At 41.8% G+C, this 15,377-nt stretch overlaps 1 long non-coding RNA gene across 1 annotated transcript in view; it reads right to left on the minus strand.

Moving 5' to 3' along the window:
- The window catches only part of LOC119868148, a 39,188-nt gene extending 24,041 nt beyond the window's left edge, over window positions 1-15,147 (minus strand). The window contains exons 1-2 of the long non-coding RNA XR_005386074.1: window positions 14,866-15,147; window positions 147-207 (exon numbers count right to left, since the gene is read on the minus strand). This is a non-coding gene — a long non-coding RNA (uncharacterized LOC119868148). The remainder of the gene's footprint in view (window positions 1-146; window positions 208-14,865) is intronic.
- Window positions 15,148-15,377: the final 230 nt, after the last annotated feature.

Here is a 15,377-nt window from a genome sequence, read left to right on the forward strand (position 1 = left end):
ACCCATGTTATTTTGATCTATTTTTATTTAATCCCTATTTATTCCCTCGGGGTTGATGAAGAAACCAGTCCTTGGATATATTGTTTGTTCACACTGAAAGAGCAGTAAATCTCTAGGAGCAGAGGGGGGATGAGTGTGAACCATACCTGGATCCATTCACACCTCTTCACCCATTACACCATCCATCCTTCTCAGATACCGCACTACCTGCAATTCAAAAACGCAGAATGAAATCACGTCTGGCCGCTAATATCAGCTTAAATGTACTAACCTAATTGCCCACAGACAGACTGAGTAATAAATTGGATCTGCGACCCTTAAATTCAAGATCAAGGCATCTACTGCTAATTTGGCAGCTCCTGACATTTCCCAATCTCTGTAACATCATGCAAATGAAAAAGTAGGTGTGGGTAATACTAAGCCTTAAGGACTGTGATATTTAAAAATAATCTCGGTAGATGGAGTTATTAACAGTCACTTGGAAAGAAACAGTCTTTGTGACAAAAGGAGCCTTAGCGACCCATGATGACTCAATTTTGGGGAAAGATTTGAATGGAAAATGAGGTTTTGGAAAGTCGGATAACAACCATCCATATGAAAAAATTTCAAAACTCAGAAATGTCATAATAGATTCCTCAAGGAGAATTTAAGCACCTAAGACATTTAAAATATTATTGATAACAATTAAGGGAGGAAAAATGGGTTTTCAGTTCTACCTTATAGTAATATATTGCTTTAAAAAAGACCTCAGAATCGCTTTTAATTGGTCTCACAGTGGTCCTTAATGATTTTCCTTTTACTAAAACCTAAAATCTGTCCCATTTTGGCTTGATTTATCTGGAATGATGTTTAAAGGTGACTTCTCTCCTCCTTGAATTCCCTCTTCCTGTGGCTTCTGTAATTTTTGCCCCATTATCATCCTACCATTGTTTTAAAATACATTTTATTATTATCATTTGAGAATGGTTTTAGATTTACAAAAGAGAGAGAGAGAGAGAGAGAGGGAGAGAGGAAAATAGTACAGATAGGCTTATCTACCCTAAACCCAGTTTCTGCCATTTTGGTAATATAGAATATTTGTTACAATGAACAAAATAACTTTGATACATTATTCTTAACTAAAGTCTGTACATAATGACCCATTTTGTGTGAGTTTTAGGACCTCACATTACATTCGGTTGTCATGTATCCTTCTATTGCTCTTGACAGTCTCTCAGATGGCATGTGTTTGTGATGACCTTGACATCATCAAGGACCTTAAAGAGTCCAAGTCAGGTGTTTTATGGCAGGTCCTTCTAATGGGATTTGTCTGGTGTGTTTCTCATGATTAGACTAAGGTTATAGGTTTCAGGGAAGACTGTCGAGGTTAAATTCCATTTCCATTCCATCACGTCAAGGGTACAAGACCCTAAACCTGACTACTTGGTACTGTTGGCTTTTGTCAGCTGGCTGAAGTTGTGTATGTCAGGATTCTCCACTACAAAGTCACTGATTTCCCCTACTTTCTATACAGTGTTCTTTTGAAGGAAGTCCCCACATGGCTCACATGTAAGGGGTAGAGAGTAATCCACCTCCTTGAGGGTGTATCTACATAAATTATGTGGAATTCTTCTGTAAAGTACATGTGTCTATTCTCTCATTCATTATTTTATCAATCGTGTATTTCTATCAGTATGGATTAATGGATATTTAATTATGCTTAGGGTTAAAAGACCGTATTATTTAAGACCTTATTATTTATTATTTATTTCATTATTTATTATTATTATTTTTAATTATCCTTATTATTAAAAGACCTTATTATTTTTTTAAAAGCTTATTCATGAAAGACACAGAGAGAGAGGTAGAGACATAGGCAGAGAGAGAAAAGCAGGCTCCCTGCGGGGAGAGAGCCTCTCTGTGTCTCTCATGAATAAATAAAGAAAATCTTTTAAAAAATAAAAAGACAAAAACACAATTTAGCTCTTCTTGACTTCAAGACATTGAAAAGCAGTTGCATGTCCTCAAATATAAATGTGCAACCTTTGCACAATCTTCCTTTTTGTTGTCTTTGTCCAGCACAGTTATACAGCCATATCGATGTTTTTAGTGGATGTTCTCTCTTCCTGAGGCTCTTGACTCAACTGAAATGTTCAGAACCCTTAATATCTAATTGTCATTAACATCATCCTGCCATTTGTGTATGTATATATGCATATTTATGGTTTCTATTTTCCATTCATCATTTTTTGGCAGTTTCATCAATATTCTCCAGGCTTTATGAAGGATTCTTTGCAGTGTCCTGGCTGGCTCAGTTGGAACAGCATGTAACCTTTGATCTCAGGGTTGTGAGTTCAAGCCCCACACTGGGTGTAGAGATTACAAAAAAATAAATAAGCTTAAAAAAAAAAACCAAAGAATTCTTTGTCGTCACATTCTTGTTAATTCTCTAAATTGCATGCTTGAGTCCTATACCACCGATTTATGATTTCTACTTTGTCTGCTCTACTATCTCAGTAGATACTTGGCCATCAGTTTAACTTACTTTTTTAAGAGAGATTTTATTTATTTAATAATGAGAGACACAGACAGAAGCAGAGACATAGGCAGAGGGAGAAGCAGGCTCCCTGATGTGAGACTTGATCCCAGGACTCCGGGATCAACACTTGAGCCCCAAGGCAGATGCTCAATGACTGGGCCACCCAGGTGCCCCTTTAACTTATTATTAATACAATTATTTTAGACTCTGTCTGTTTCCCACTAATAATGATTTTAGCCAGTCACTTTGTATACATTTGTACTGATTCAAAACATTTTATTTTATGGAAAAAATGCAAAATATGAATGTTTATATAATTGTCTCATATCTATACATCTGTAGGAAAATTATTAAAAATGAAATGTGTAGGTTTAAGAAAACACTAAAGCTGCTTAGCTCCTGCTAAAGCACCAGGGGAAATGGACATTCTCATAACAACTAGGAAGGGCAAACTGGGCAGCTCATTGAGACTTCTTTCACAAGAAATTTTTTTTTTAATTTTTTTATTTATTTATGATAGAGAGAGAGAGAGAGAGAGAGGCAGTGACATAGGCAGAGGGAGAAGCAGGCTCCATGCACCGGGAGCCCGACGTGGGATTTGATCCTGGGTCTCCAGGATCGCGCCCTAGGCCAAAGGCAGGCGCTAAACCACTGCGCCACCCAGGGATCCCTTTCACAAGAAATTTTGATTGTTACACAGGTGATTCATTAAAGAGAACCTTGACACATCTTAATTTGTTTTTTAGGCATGTGACTGAACATCTTTTTACCGTTTACAGGGCATATGAATCACCTCATTAACTCTTGTTTCAATCATTAACCAGTTTTGATGTGTTCATCGTTGTAAGGCTAGGTTTGAGTCTTTTACGTCCTATCCCTCCTTCATTGTGGACAGGACATTTCAAAGCCTGTGAGGAGGTGCAATGTGCATTAGATGCTTGGAGGTAGTGTTATAAAAGCAAAGAGAAGTCCTAGACTCCTATGCTTCCAACCCAAGGCCTTCTTGAAGAAATAAAGACAACCATTCCTGGGGCACCTGGGTGGCCCAGTCAGTTAAGCATCCAGTTCTTGATTTTGACTCTGGTCATGATCTCAGGGTCATAAGATCGAGCCCTGTGTGGGGCTCTGCACTCAGTGTGGAGTCTGCTTGTCCCTTTCATTCCCTCTCTCTTTCCCCACTTTCTCACTCTCTAAAACAAACAAATAAATCTTTAAAAAAATAAAAACAAAGACAACCATCCCTAAAAATGTCTCAACACTTGCACCCTCATTTTGGTGCCCTAAGAAAAGGTTAGAGTCCTTCTCAAGCATGTACGTGTGCACATGCACACACACACTTCATGTCCCAGTATTTTTTTAGAAACTATATTAGGAAAAAAATATATATATATATACAATGATCAAAGAATCTTGAAATGAATGAATTAAAGAAAGAAATCAGTCCAAAAACAGAGCTATAGATTACTCATCTTTTGGAATTACGAAAAGGAGCTTAAGATAATTATTATAAATAAAAGTGCAACAGAAAAAGGTAATTATGAGTGAAAACTAGGGGAATTTCAGGAGAATCTAGGGCATCATAGAAAAGAAAATATTCTTGGGATCCCTGGGTGGCGCAGCGGTTTGGCACCTGCCTTTGGCCCGGGGCGCGATCCTGGAGACCCAGGATCGAATCCCACATCGGGCTCCCAGTGCATGGAGCCTGCTTCTCCCTCTGCCTGTGTCTCTGCCTCTCTCTCTCTCTGTGTGTGACTATCCTAAATAAATAAAATTAAAAAAAAGAAAAGAAAATATTCTAAAAGTGAAAAAAATTATGTGAAGTCAATTTACTATCTAGAAATCACAGGAGACTCTATACAACAGAAGGATCAATGAAATTGAAAAGCATAAAGAAAAACAGTAAAACCGAAAAGAGCTAAATATAGGACTCTATAACCAAATTACTATCATAAATAAGGTGAAATAAAGGCATCTTCTAATAAATGTGGAATTTGTCCGCAGACCTAGCTGGAAGAAGCTGGCTAGCTGGAGGTCAATTATAGAAAATGAGGTGTAGCTCTGCAGAACGGAATGAAAATCACCAGAAATGTAGATATGTGGGTAAAAGCACACACTATTTAAATAAACACAGCCTTGCTTTAAGACCATGACCAAACAACGTAAAATATATTGTAAGGTCTGTGACATTTGCACAAGTGTATTTCACAAGTGCACCAGGAATGACTTGAGGGAAGTAAATAGAATTATACTCTTACAGGTTTCTTAACTTGCATAATAAATCACATAGTATCTTTTTTTTTTTTTTTTAATCAAGCTTCACCATCTAAGACTGATATTGCCATCACTGGATTGACTCCTGAAAAAATTAGAAATAGCAAATAAAAATATTATTTTTAAATAATAAACTATGAAAATGGAATAGCAAAAAGCTCAGAAGAATGAGAAAAGAAGTAACAGAGAGACAAATCACAGAAGAGACAATGAAGTCAAGCTGACCCACTGAAATACAACCAGATCAGACTTTAATTACATTGTGTGAAATGAAATAAACAGCCCATTTAAAAGACCGATTGTCAGAATGATAAAGAAGCAAGACCCTGCTATATGCTCTTTATTTTAAAATGTGTTTAAATAATAAGACAAACACACACAAAAATTACAAGACACAGGTTGAAAAGTATTAAGGTGGGAAAAATGCCATAACAACACAATAAGGAATTGGGGTGGCTCTTGGAATCTCCTAACCAGTGAATATAAAGATAAGGACTCTTGTCAGAGATAGACTGGGTCTTATTGGAGGGAAAAAAAGAGCGAAATGAATGATCAGGAAGGCGTAATGATTTTTAAACACGTATGGACCTATTTACAGAGCTTCAGTGCATATGAAGCAGGCCTGGTTGCATTCAAGGGAGGGAGGGAGGGGAAGAAACAGAGATTCAAACCCTAGTTGGGGATTTCAAGGTCACATTGTCAGGAAATAAGTTCACTTTCACAGGCGAGATGATGTTAAATGTGACATGCATGTGTGTGCTATCTGTTCAGGTGATTTTATCATTTATACTCCCTAAAATTTCCGAGTTCTCTTAAAGTTTCTACTACTGCCTAAAAAGCACTGGAGTCATGTTTACTGTAAATGCTTGGTAGACTGTTTCCTGTGAAGTCGTCTGGGTAAACTGCATCTTTGAAGTGGTGGAGATCCTTTCAACCATCCTTTATATTATTCAAACAAAAGGAGTTACAGATTATATGTGATTTTGGATTGATTTAAACCAGTTTTATTACCCCAGCATAGTTATTTCTTTTAAATGTATTGTTTGCTTGCTCTGGAACATGTCACTGAATTTCTTATATTTCTATTTCCCCCTTGTCATTTCTTAACTGTCACTGTGGCTTTTGCCCTTCTTCTTTTTTTATTTTTAAATATATAGTGAGAACATCTATGTTTTCTCCAAAAATTACATTTGGGATTCACTAGGTCCTACATTATTATTTTTTTTCTACACCAGTTCTTTTTTTTTTTTTCTTCTGCTTTTGTCTTTGCTTTCTTCAGGGTTGGCTCAACTATACCAGTTTCGAGTTTCACGATAATTACACACATTGCTGTGCTTGGGTTTAAAGTGCCTGAAGTAGAGATGGAGGAGGAAAGGTTTTCAAAGAGCTGGAATTTCTCTGGAGGAAGAGTAACAGGGGCAAGAGTTATGATTTCTGTATGGTTTTGTCTTCTTGTTTTCTGGATGGAGACTCTCCTCTCTCTGTCAGGAGTGTGTCTCTGTGAACAACTGTGTAGCTGATTGAAAACAACATCTAACACCTCAGGGTTCCTGCAGGGGGACTTTCCAACTCTGGAAAGATGTTCTATAGAGATAGGCATGGAAAGGTACAAGAGATGTCAAACAGTTTAAGTATCCCAGGACATGGTGCTCTAAGCATGTACCTCTTGATATGTAGAGAGGATAATAATAATAATAATTATTATTATTATTCCTGAAGCTAACAACACAAGTGGAAGCTGAACAATCAAGGGTACCCACCCACACTTGCTGTAATATCAGATTCACCTAGAGCAAGTTGCCATGTCACAGAGCTCATTTTGTCCTAAATGTCACATTCCCTGCCCAAACGTCCCACTTTGCAGAGGAAATGGCTTGGCTACTAGCATGGAAACCTAACCAGCCTACTAGCCAAGACCACCAGCCACTTAGAAGGACTCTAATCCCACTGGCCCAGGAGATACCTACAGTCCCAGCAAGTGACAGCTAACTCTCCTCCCAACACGTGAGAAAATGGGACAAACAGCAATCTTGCGACCCCCTGATTTCCCAGACACTAGATAACGATGGCAGGTTCCGCAAGCACCCCAAAGCGTACTCTCAGAAACATGAACCACAAGCTCTTAATGACCTCCTAAAAATGGGTTATGGAGGAAATCCCAGCAAACAACCCTACAGTTCAGACTAAGTGTATCCAGTGAATATTCATCCTATAAACACAAAACAAAAGGTACCTCGGTAAGGACTCTGTGCTCTTAAAACATACCCAATATGGGAGCCACAGAAAATTAAAAGAGGTCACCAACTATTGAGAATATGAGCCCCAGAAAGGTGCCCCAGCCTCGGGCATAATGAGACCTCTGTAACCCCACAACGAAGAGGGTGGACAAGAGGAGCCAGCACCATATCCTAGGTGCACCCTGGCTAGAACTGCTCCAGCGGATCTGACAGGTGCTGGAAGGTACCAGAGATCCCATGGTCTGGGTGCAGGTGACATTTCACACAACAGAAAACACCAGCTATTGAGAGACAGGAGATGAGTGTCTCCAAGATTTGAGTCTAAGTTGAGTGTCAAACCATCTCACAGAGCTCACCAGTCACAAAAAATCTCCTTACGGTAAAAGCATGCAATGCCTTACTGACCCTCAGGGAGCTGCCTGAGGACGTGGGCTCAAGTGCTCACCCCAAAGGGAGGCTAAGGTCTCCTCCCGCAGCTTGCTGGGAGACCTGGATTCCTGGTCTAACTTCTGCTTCTTGTGTGGAGTCAGCTGTGTGATCAAAGCCCAGTCAGAAGCGGGATCCGGGCACTGGGGACTATAGGACAGGTTTTATTATTTCAGCTCACTGCGTCTGTCGTCACCTGCCTCTTAGAGTTCTGCTGTCTGGGGAGGATGAGGAGGAGAAGGTCAAGGACGGCAGTCAGGGCAAGGGTAAGGGAGGAAACAAGGATTTCCAGGTTATTCTAAAGCAAATCACATGTCGCTGATGCCTTAAAGGATGTAGTCCAAGAGCAGCCTCAAAGAGAAAAGGAATCAGGGTCTGCAAGGGGTCTGGACCAGGTGGTAGGAGGAAGTTAGACTCCTGAGCGGAAGGAGAGAGAGGCCACCCTGTCATGTCCGGCTTCTGTCCCATTCCCCCTCCACCTGCAGGATATCAGAGGTTCTGGGCTTCTCCCTTCCTTACGACCCACAGCTGCCTGCGGGCATCACCGTCAGGCAGGAAGGCAGCAGGTGCTGTTGTGTAGCGGGCCCCGCGCTACATACTGCAAGGAGGCGTGAACATGCAGAGGCCGCCCCGTTGAACCACCACGTGCATGCACACCCTCACCTCTCGTCCATCGTAGCAGAAAGCCAACGACATGTCAGGCATTACTCTCTTGCCCTGTAGGATGAGCTTATTGGGAGCCCACAGCTTAGTCAGAGGGTGAGGTACCAGTCCCTTGAGGAGGAGGAGGGAGCCATGCTTCTCAAACTGTAATATGCAATCACCTGAGGTACTTGGCGAAGTCCAGGTTCAAATCTAGGGTGTCTAGGATGGACCTTCACACTCAGCTGTGTCACATCCCACAGGATGCTGAGGTTCTTTGCACCCCACTTTGCACCCCAGCAAGGAGAGGAAGCAGCATTGTAAAATGCGCCTGGTGTCAGAGTTGCCTAGAAGGCGTGTTCAAGCTCCGCTCTCTTCCCTGAGTTGTTGAATCAACACTCTGGGAAAGGGCCTAAGAATCTGCATCTCCAAGCCCACATGTGGAGGACCACTGAAAGGCCCAGAGCAGGGGTTTTCGGTCTTGACTACTCAACAGAAGAACCTGTAAAAACTACCACGGAGGTGGGCTCACCCACTTTCCCTGCATTAACCGAGCTTGTAGGTTGTAAACCATTCCAGGCGATGCACACGTACAGTCAACACTGGGAATCGTTCTGTTGGACTTTTTCTTGGTTCAGGAGTCGTGAAAGGTCATCTGTATCAGACCAGCTGTGTGGGAGACTGGGCGTCAGGGACAGGATAGACGCCCTGAGCGTCAACTTGCATGGCCGGGCCGCTCTTGAGGCATCGCCCGCCATGGCTACTCCTGGTCCCCGCTTCCTCTGCGTCTGGCCCACCAGGCAGCTCAGGGACAGGTTCTATCATCTCACTGCAAATGCCTCCAGTCCAGGGGCAATCTGACTGCTCCATGCCCAAGCGCGATTTTGCATCTAGATATATATTTAATCCACTTGGAGATTTGAATGAGAAAGAAAATATATTTCTAATTTCCCCAGAGTCAGTTCTCTGTTGTACCTATAAATCCATTGTCTGAAAATTAATCGCTGGTAAAGTTAACCTTTTTTTTTTTTTTTTTCCAATTTGAACATTTTCCTTACTAACATGATGGTCTTTGTCATATAGAGTCTCCAAATGTAAAAGCAGGGCTTAGGGAGACTTTTGTGCTTCACAATCCTGTGAACGTGGACAGTTTTCACAATGCACTGAATTTCAACTGTTTGCTTCGCCTTGGTCTTCCTCCTCCTCGTCTTCATTTTGTTCCCCATTTGGGAATAGCAATGACAGTACCCACCCGGCAGCGCTGTGAAGTTAAAATGGGTTAGCAAGCCCCAGTTGTCCCCAATCCATTGTAGAGCGTCAACAGGTGAGAGTCATTGTCCTGACTTCCTCTGATCCTTTAAAGGGTGCATAGTGACGTTCCTGTAGCAAGTGACTGGTCTCTTTATGTATAATTGAGGTGAACTTGTCTAGAATCTGGAGTCTGAGGCACTGTCTCCTGTCCTTCACCCCATCTTCATTCCTCAGCTCACAGCTACCTGGCTTTGACCTCTGTCCTTTCACAAAACTCACAAAGACCACCAACCAAGTTCATTACCTCCATTTAGGGCTCTTCTTGCCTGGTCATTTCGTTTCCTTCAAATTTCTACTGTGAACACCCCCATACAACTGGCATTATTTGTACCCTTCTGCCTGTTCCCCCAACATGCACCTTATGTGGTGGGGCACTCCTTCCTTTAATCGAGGCACTTCTTGCTCCTGGATCTTTGTGGCTGGAGGGGAAAGACGGACAGTTGTCAGGAGAACGTTGGCCGATGGAAGTCACGGTGAGCATCGGAGCTCCTTTCTGGTCTCAGACTGACCCGGCTGCCTCAGCATCACAGAGTTCATCCTACGTTGTAGGCAGCCGTCATTCTCCTTAACAGTAGAACGGAGCGATGATCTTAGGTATTGTGAAAAGCCGAGGAAGGTTCCTCTGTCTGGCAGAGTAGGAGAGAAAGAACGATTACTCCTTAATAGAACAGTCTAGGCAGAACTAAGCATTCCACTTTAATGGGGATTTGGAAGCGGGCCAAGATTTTTACTTTCCCATTTGCCATTATTCAGCCTTCACGAGTCCATAAATAATACTCAAAGGTATCGCATCAAAATGGCTTCCAATCTTGGTGTAATCAGAGGACCGGGGCTTCCTAACAAGCTGAGGCTTCCCAGGTTTCTTCATAACTGTTAATCACGTCCAACCTGTCTCTGCTTGTGCAGTTCCATAAGTGAGGGCCATCTTGATTGTGTGATGCCATTGAATCTCCTGGCTTGGCACTTTCCCAGAATCAGTGAAGTCATGTTTGACCCTCAATGGCAAGGATGGGATGCCTCAGCTCCAACTTGTCTTTTCATTCAAAGCATGGCCAGGCTTTGCAACAAGAAACCTTGATTTTTTTCCTTCTTGGGCGCTGATGAATGGTTCTTTATTCCTCATAGTTAGTGACAGGAGGTGGGAGACCACAGAATAGCTGCGATATCCCCAGGAGAAGAGTTAGGAGTCCGTAGTGTTCTCTCTTTTTCACTCATTGTCTCTCTCTCTCTCCTAATACAAGCCAAGGGTTACTTGTTTCTTCTGACGCAATGGTTCTCAAACTTGACTGTACATCTTCATCACCGGTAGCATTCACTACATTATATATGGTTGGATTGAACCTCCACCTTCTGGAATGGAGCTTGAAGCTCTCATTTTTAGCAAGTTCTCATAGGATGCTATGCTGCTGGCCTGCGGACTATAGTTGGAGAATCAATGATCTGTTTCCTGTGTTCTGTCCACGACTATCACCCTTTCTCCTCTTTCTTACATAAAGCCATATGGTCTATTCTGCATAATTTACCAAGGTAGGAATTATCTTGTCAATGCTTTGCAAAGCTATGGAAACATTCAGATAGCCAACGTGCATCTGTTCCACGGTATTGAACCTTTCTCGAGTGACAGTGTACAGCCTAGGTCTGTGACCGCGTATTTGATAAATGGGTCTGCGTCTTCAGGATTTCTGAATTTAACTTCCTCTTATCCAGTAGCAATTTCCACATCTAAAGGGTTCACAATCTTCACAAAGCAGTTTGCTTTGATGGCAACAGAACTCAATCTTGTATGTCTTCCTTCGCTAAGACAAATGTTAGGATCTTTTCCTACTGTGGTGACCTTAATTAGGTACATTCCTGAAACAGAAGTACATACAAGAAAGTCTACAAGCCAAAAAGTAACTTATGAAAAAACGAATTTTTGCATTCCATGCATGCTTCGTATCTAAGGCAAGTGAAAATGACACGAGATCTTTTCCTGCAATGTGTGCCTCCATGAGTTCTTGTCTGTATTCCTACCAGAATCACATCATGCAGTATATTCCCTGAGCTCAAAGCTGGGCTGCTAACTGATGATAGAATTCTTTCCCTCTGACTCATCTAAATGGCACACAAACCCACATATCCATCAATTACTTGTGTTCTTTGAGTGAAACTTATTTCTTGGCATCAGGGTGGAATTTGTGCTCAGTCGCTACTATCTCTGCATACAGTTAAATCCATGAGCTCTCCTAAATGGCAGAACAGTTCTACTCCGTGTGAAGTGATAAAACATTAAAATGTCATTTACAAAAAAAAAAAAAAACTAACTAAAAAAATAAAATAAAATGTCATTTACTTGTGGGCATAGATGGCTTGACAAGGAAATGGACAGGTGTCCCTAACTGGAGCTGAATATTCCATGAGAACTCCCCCCCATGTAGTTACCACTAGTACAAACAATCCGTGGAGATGAGAGAACCAATCCTTACCTCTCGGCTCCCGTCCAATTTGTGGATAATGTGCAATGGGGCAGCCACGGAATTATCTATATTGCTTTACTCCATGGATCTGCCCATAAGTTCATGGTCAATACAATTTGAACTTGTACGTCGGCCAGGAGTGGACCACAGACCTTAGCTGAGTGTCACCAGTGTCCTTTTACAAGTGTCATGTTGCAAGATACGTGGCCAGAATAAATTTCCCACATAGCCTGAATGGAGTCAGGAATTTGAGTGAAAGGGGAAAGGGAGAGAGAAAGGGAGAGAGAGGACAATGAGGAGGGGGGAGGGAAGAAGGGGGAGAGGGAGGAGGAGGAGGAAGGAAAAGAAAAAGAGGAAGAGGAGAAAGAAGAGATAATAGAGCCAAGACACTTGTAAGAGACGCAGCAACCATACACCAAAGATAGTTCGTCTCATGGTTCCAAATTCCTAAGGCCTCCCATTCTTCTTATTCCTAATTTCTATCAGATATCCTTTTTCAATAACAATGAACTTCAATTTCTACTTAATAGGTTCTGACTGATGCGGGGGAAAAAAAAATATGTCCTGACTCATGCTGTGAATGCTGGTCTGCAGAGTCTATGGTTGGGATTGACAGAAGAATTAAGCATGTGTTACCTCCTCTTCAGAAACAAAGTTCTCCCCTGAGATGTATATAAAGCCTGGGTGATGGAGAGATTTTGTGGAAATAAGAGATATTGCCTTGTGCTCCCCAAATACTTTCCTTCCTGACATAGATTCTCCAGCATTCCTTGAAGATTTGAGACCATGTGATGGTTCTGGCCCAAGGAACTGGGGTGGATGTGAAGATGCCCCATTAGACCTGGTGGATCTTATACCTTCACCTTGTGTGGTCCTCCATTCTGTGTACTTTGCCCATGTCAGGGTCCTTGGAGGCCACGTGTTGTGGAAGACAGATGGGAACCTCTTGCATCCTTGAGCCACAGCTTAGAAGTAAGCCATCCGACAAACACTTCCACATGGGAATTTGCTTGAGCAAAGGAGATTGTGTGAAGCCAAAGACACTGTTGGTGCTGTTTGTTACAGCAGCTAGCCTCACCAATAGTGACTGATACAAAGGGGGAAATGCGTCGAGTTTTCCCTCATGCTTAAGGATGTTACAAACATAGATTAAATAGAACTGAATACATAGGGTAGAACAAGATAGAAGACCTGCTCCTGGGCAGCCCGGGTGGCTCAGCAGTTTAGCACCGCCTTCAGCCCAGGGTGTGATCCTGGGAATCCGGGATCGAGTCCCCCGTCAGGCTCCCTGCATGGAGCCTGCTTCTCCCTCTGCCTGTGTCTGTTCTTCTCTGTGTGTGTGTGTGTGTGTGTGTGTGTGTGTCTCTCATGAATAAATAAATAAAATCTTTAAAAAAAAAAAAAAAAGACCTGTTCCACTTTGGGGGATGTTCTTTAACGACGTGGCAAGCCAGGAATTCCAGAATTCCTTCATCTCCTGGCCTTTTCATTTCATGCCTATTCTCTCCGTAGAAATAGGGTCAGTGATGACAAACATGAAATGGTGCTTTTATCTCTGTTGTTGTACCCTCCTGAGAGAGGCCGGGTTAGAAAATAAGAGGTCTGATTTGAACCTTGGTTCTCGGAGCTGACAAGGGAACGTCTCCAGTGTATGTTTGTTTTCTCCTGAAGTGTTGACTGAAAGCTTCGGTGAGGACTACCTAAAAGCAGCTCACTCTTCTCTATGCTGCTTTATTTATCCCCACGATCCCTTTACCAAGTTGCAGGACCTGCAATTATGCTATAGGAGCACTGTTGGTTGTAATGAGAATTTTATTACCTGGAGCCTGAATCTGCAGTGAAGCAAATAACATATTATCGATGTACTAAAACGTATGCTAAAATGTGTGGTAACCTGTGATTATATTAGACGAGGTGACGTGGATTAAAATGTCTGCAAAGGCAACGCAAGATGTAATCATTGCAATCTGATACCTTTATAAAAATACACAGACGTGTCGTGTCACACTGATTGCCTCTGTCCATTAAAAGCCTCGACACATCATCTCCATGGACTTAGAAGGCTTTTGTCGTAGCATATGTGCCAATGGATTATGAATGAATTATTATTATTATTATTTTTATGAATGAATTATTATTATTATTTTTACCTGTGAGGGACTCCTAAAATTCTCAAATGGAACTAACCTGCCGCAGGTTTTTTCCACACGCACATAGCTTGGAGTCTTTCTAACCTCTTGTAATGAGGTTGGCCGAGCTGCCATGCATGGGATATGAAAAATATGAAAATATGAAAAATACTTGGGCCACTACTCGGTGCTACTTCTACTTGTATTTAAGTAATGTGAGTTTCTTTCTTGCAAAAAGCTCAAAGGGTTAAATGTCATTCTTTATCCTCAGACAACAGCATGATGATGATTAGAAAAGTCTTTTATCTTAATTTCTTTGGCAGTAAAATGCGTTCTGGGCTTGAACCCTTCTCCCCCACCCTAAAAATTACATTGATAATGCTTGTCCAGAATTTTGCAGAGTGTAACTGCTCTATGGACCTCAATTTGGTGGAGCCCAGACACGCATGAAAGAAACTCATGAAGTCAGAAGATAAACAGTTCAGTGAGATGTTTAAATAATTGGATAATACCCGACATTTCACCTTATCAGTGGCACACTGAAACAAAATCAGTCTATTTTTAGGGTCAACCCCTCCACATTTTGTACAAAGATTTTAACTTTCCTGTGAGCCTTACAAAGGTGATTCGGGTGACACGCCATTAAAGCTAAAAAGTTGACACTTCTTAGGTATATAACATCATATTATTTTCATTCATAGTTTCAAATCCGATCGCGTTATAGGCAATGATTTCCCAAGAAATAGTATCCAAAACCATGTATTCGCTTTAAAGAGAATGCACAGCACATCCCAATACAATCTTCTTCTTGACAATAATAGCATCTTGTTTGCATGAGGGTTGGGATTATGCTTTACGATAATTATTCCACTTACTTGACGCAGACACGAAGATGGGAGAAATTGCAGCGCCCTATCTCTGCCTTCAGCCATTTCCATTTTCTGCAAGATGGGAATACAAAGCATCCCTTCTGCTTTTTCTGGGGATTCATGGTGGGTTGATTTCCTGGAAGTGAAGACCTTCTGAGAGACGGTCTCCCTCTGCCCCATATCTTCTCATGGCTCTTGTCTCGCACCCAGCGTTGGGGCGTGGGAGGGGTTTAAGAATTCTAAGAGATCTTCACCAAGGATTGCCTTCATCTTCCACCTGTTTCTCCTGTTTCGTAAGACCCCACAAAATTTCCATCTGACGTTGTAGGAGGCAGTGTTAGGTTCTGCTAGCCAGATGCTAATTTGAATAAAAAAAAAATACAGAAGGTATTTTTGAAGAATACCATACGTTTCATTCCCCTGAATGTCTCTCTTTGAAATCTGGTGTTACACTATCTTTCAAATGCGACATTGCTTTCGCTTTACAAGGGAATACTTAGTCCCTACAGCCTCTGGGG

Source organism: Canis lupus, chromosome X, assembly GCF_011100685.1.
Source record: "Canis lupus familiaris isolate Mischka breed German Shepherd chromosome X, alternate assembly UU_Cfam_GSD_1.0, whole genome shotgun sequence".
Taxonomy (NCBI): Eukaryota; Metazoa; Chordata; class Mammalia; order Carnivora; family Canidae; genus Canis; species Canis lupus.